Consider the following 4,834-nt stretch of genomic DNA (forward strand, 5'->3'; position numbering starts at 1 on the left):
TAGTTTACATGCCTGAGTCTCTCTACCAGAGTATAAGTTCTTGAGAACATTTAAAAAAAACAAAAAACAACTTGGTGTCCTTTGTGCATTACTCAGTGCCTGACACATTGCCTGATTGCTTTCTGAGCGAGTGAATGAATAACAGAGATTGAGGGAGCAGCAACTGATAAACACCTTAGGTAAATGCATTCATTTACCATGGCTGCTGTAACAAATCACCACAAACTTGGTGGTTTAGAACAGCAGGAGTTTGTTCTCTCACAGACGTGGAGGCCAGAAGTCTCCAATCAAGGTGTTGGCAGGGTTGTGCTCTCTCTAGAGGCTCTAGGAGAGATTTTTCTTATCCTTTCGAAACTCTGGGGTCTCCAGCTGTCCCTTGGCTTGTGGCTGCATCACTCCAATCTCTGCCTACATTCCCCTTTCTTCTTTTCTGTCTCTTATAAGGACACTTGTCATTGCATTTAGGGCCCACTTGGATAATCCAGGATGATCTTATCTTGAGATGCTTTACTTAATTTCATCTGCAAAGACCCTTTTTCCAAGTAAGGTCACATTCACATATTCTGGTGTTTAGGACATGGACATATCTTGTCGGGGGCTTCCATTCAACCCCCTACATTGACTATAAAAAATAGAGGTGATATCCATTTAGTAGAACTAGGAAAAAGACAGACACCCCTCTTATCCCCTTTGAGTCCCATGTAATAATAATGAATAGAAGGTGGTAGACATGCACTCTGTATCTACAGTTCTCTTCAAATCCCTATCACTTACAGACAAACGCTTAAAAAAAAGTACTCATGTGCTGTGGTGTGTGTGTGTGTGTGTGTGTGGTGTGTGTGTGTGTGTGTGTGTGTGTGTGTGTGTGTTTTAGGGGGCCACAGGTTATGTACTCACAATATTCTTCTTTCTGCCTAAATCATGCTAAATCCTTCTCCCTAAACAACAAAAGGATTTCATCTTTGAAAAGTAATACTTTCTGAAGTGATTTTGCTTTTTCTTATAACTTCACATTTGTCCTGAAAGAGAGGGAACTCTTTGCTTCACTTCTTGGTATAGTCCTGCATTGTCACCAGTTAGGCACTTAACAAGTAATTTTGACGAAAATATTAATTTGTGTTGGATGAGAACAAGCAGAGAAGTAGGGTTGGGTTAAGCGGTTATGGAAATTGCGGGGTCAGGAGACTGGGCAATCGCATGGGAAAGCTCTTCCCGATTCCAGCCCAACCACTCATTCCAGTTTCACATGATCCCCCAGCGCCGCAGCCAGGCTTTCCAGAGGGTCCAGCTTTCATTTCCATCAGTGGCTGACTGCAATGGCCACGCTCAAACTTTTCTCTCCGACTTTACCACTGAACTCTGAAGGCTTTCTCATCGAGGCTACCGCTATGGGAGAGCTCAGGAGAATTGGGGAACGTGTAAAAATACTGGATGAAGAATCTCTAGAGTTACATTTCCCTTTATTTTCCCATAAGACAAGAGGATAGCACAGGATACTGTAATCTGTCAAACCCCCAAACCAAACAACACAGGTCTGTTGTTAATACAGACACATGGTCACAGCTGCAGAAAAGTTTCCATATGAAATCTTTCGGTCCTAAAGAGTCATTTTTGCAGTCTTGTGATTGCTTTTCCAGGATTCTTTCCCCCCTCTGTGTTTATTCATGTTAACTATTTGTTTCATGTGGCAAGGTCCCTTGGTTACATATATTTCTGACATCGCTGGGCTCCATACTCACCATTCTCAACATTTGGGTGACACAGCCCACCCCCTCCCCCACGCATGCAGCTAACTGTTGTGCCACAAATTACTGCAGTGAAGCTTGAAACCCAGGTTGTCATACAGCTCAAATGTAGGCCAGGTGTGTTGAGAGTTTTCCAAGTGTTTGACTGTATTTTGGTTAAGCTGAATTGTCTAAGCTGGCTCGAGTTGCTGCGAAAGGGAGAAAGCCAGGCCAAGGGAACTGGTGTTTGATCATTTAAGGCTGCAATTTAAACCTCAACTGAAACTAAGGGAATCCGAAACCAATTCAAAACAGAAAGTTTTATGCGACATTTCTGTCATTGAAACTGATGAGTTATACATTTTTACTGTTGATGCTTAGCCTGTCTTCCTCTTTTGCCAGGATATATTTATCTCTTCGGGCTTAATATCATGTTACAGTAAAACTGCTTTCATTTTGACTATGTTTGTGATACTCAGACACAGAGGTGGATGTTTACTTTGCACTTACAAGAGAGAGTTTTCAAAGAATGGCCAACAAGATAGCGAGATAAATGTTTAACCCAAGCAGAAAAAAAAAAAGAGAAGTCTCTGGGCCTTTGAAAAACACTGTACCAGCAGAGAAATAATTTGAATATAAATAATTATAAAATTGAAATAACAAAGGATTCACATCTAAAAACAGAATTCAAAGTTTTCTGCTTGCCAACTTTTATGAACTTTTAAGAATTATTCAATGTAAGTAAAAGTAATAAAAATGAAGCTTAAATATAATAATTTTTACAATACTATTTACAATGTACCCACTTATTCAGATGTACTTTTACCTAAATTAGTAAGATATTACTGTATTTGTGTATATAGTCATTCATATAAATTTTTTGTCACATTTATTTATGTATATATATTTTTAAAAATTTAAAAATTGATTTTTAGAGAGAGAAAAAGGGGAGAGAAAGAGAGAGAGAGAGAGAGAGAGAGAGAGAGAGAGAGAGAGAAACAACAATGTGAGAGAGAAACATCTATTGGCTGCTTCCTGTATGCGCCCCAACCCAGGATCAAACTGGCTACCTCTTGGTATATGGTATGATGCTCCAACCAACTGAGCCACCTGGACAGGACAAAATAATCTGTATTAAAAAAAAAATTATCTTCAAGACTTTTTAACTACAATATGTTAATTTTTTTCTAAAGCACAACCAGGTGCATCATTTTACAAATTACTTAATTTATTTACATTATAAAAAATGAAATTTTATGTTTAGACCTATGAAAATTCAGTCCTAAATATAAGAAGAATTTAGAAAAGTTTATTTTCTGGATCTATCAGTAAAGATGATGACATATAATTATACTGGCTACTACCTCATTTCTTTAAAAAATAATATTTTATATTTTGGATTAAAAATATTTTTATTGACTTTATTGAGAGAGATAGAAACATCAATGATAAGAGAGAATCTTTGATTGGCTGCCTCCTGCACACCCCACACTGGGGTTTGAGCCCGAAACCCGGGAATGTGCTCTGACCAGGAATCGAACTGTGACCTCCTGGTTGATATGTTGATGCTCAACCACTGAGCCACACTGGCCGGGCTATGTTTTGGATTTTTAATGACTGAAACAAAAAAGATCTAAACCTGTAGCTGTATCTAAACCAGAAGAACCATTTGTTCTTGCTGGTCTTGTATCTCTTTTCAAACTTGACCTTAGCCTCCCTTTGGCCTTGCATTTCATAGCAGAGGCTCTGAAGATGTCCTTGTTGATGATAGTTTTGTCCAAGGGGATATCCACAGAGTATCTTGTGGGCATGGGGTAACTGTAGTTATAAACTTTCACAAAAGACTTGGTCTTTGACTCTGGCTATTTTCTTCCTGCCCATGGCAGCTGTCGCTTTGTGGAGACAGCAGTCAATTCCGGCCCCCCAGAGCATGGTGTAGGGGTGGTCTGAGATGCCATCATCAATGTTCTTCACAATGACCGCTTTGCATCCAGAGTAGCATCTGGCCAGGACCAGTACCACTTCCCGGTTTTCATAAACTTGCCCATGTTGACAGCGACCATAGGACAAAGCCTAGAGCAGAAAGGTACTGCCTCCTTTCCATTCTGCAAATCTTACAAGAGAATATCCTTTGTAGCCTAGCCTATCTGAAAACATAATAGAAAAGGAATTCTGGGAGATAGAGTTTAGCCTAGCCAACTTGACCCATTACAAAGCTATCACAGTTGGTACACACTAGGCTTAGTTCCAGGTCCTTGGGACACATTAATGAATAAAAGAGACAAAGTCACTGCCCTAATGGAACTTATATCTTAGTCGGAAAAGACAACAACAAAGCCGCAGCGTGCGGGGGCCATGGTGGCACTGGGTGGGGGCCAGGGCCAAGGCCCTTGCACAAGTTTCGTGCATCGGGCCTCTAGTAATTAATAACTAACCGTGCAAGAATAAACATGCTTTGTGTACTCACAACTGTAAACCTACTTTTGCCCTACCCGGCATACTTTCATCATAAAAATTCTCATGCAGAATTAGGTAAAATGATAATCCCAGCATCAGCATGCGCTTGTGTTGGTTTGCACATGCTTTAATATGCTATTGTGCCAGCCCTAAGAAAATGAGTTTTCAAGCAATAATGTTTTCCCTAAGGAAAAAATTTAACCTTAGGTTTTGTCTGTGTAGGAAGTGTGTAGGCAGGACTCTCAACTTTCAGGAAAATTTCTGTCTTTATAGAAAAAGATTTTCCAGCAACTTCCATGAAAACAATGAAAAGACGATATAAATGGAATTGTCACAATAACTTGCCAGATGGCAGAAGTGAGCTCTGGCTCCATCCACCTTAACTGGAATTGAGAGTAGACGCCGAGAGGAAAGAGGAAGGAGGATAATACAGTGGGCCCAGAGTGTTATCGGTGGGGCGTCCTCCATGTCCCCACCTGTCGCCAGTGGAAGTGGGCTTCTTGGGGTGCTGCTGGAATAAGAATTTCCGGAGGCCTCCATGGGAGGATGGGTTGTCATGGAAAGTTTGATTTCTGTGGAATGAAACCCCCGAGTTTCCAAGGTTCCATCTCCCTCTGTCCTGCCAAGGAAGAAGTCCCTTTTCATCTTCAGCA

The 4,834-nt window shown here is 40.5% G+C and overlaps 1 pseudogene across 1 annotated transcript; it reads right to left on the reverse strand.

Annotated features, from left to right (window-relative positions):
* Positions 1–1,999: 1,999 nt before the first annotated feature.
* Positions 2,000–3,772, reverse strand: LOC307105417 (large ribosomal subunit protein eL27-like; annotated as a pseudogene). Its single transcript has 2 exons — positions 3,364–3,772; positions 2,000–2,009 (listed from the first exon to the last, which is right to left on the reverse strand). The product of its transcript is annotated as a large ribosomal subunit protein eL27-like (transcript).
* Positions 3,773–4,834: the final 1,062 nt, after the last annotated feature.

The sequence above is a fragment of the Cnephaeus nilssonii genome (assembly GCF_951640355.1).
Source record: "Cnephaeus nilssonii genome assembly, chromosome: 9".
NCBI lineage: Eukaryota > Metazoa > Chordata > Mammalia > Chiroptera > Vespertilionidae > Cnephaeus > Cnephaeus nilssonii.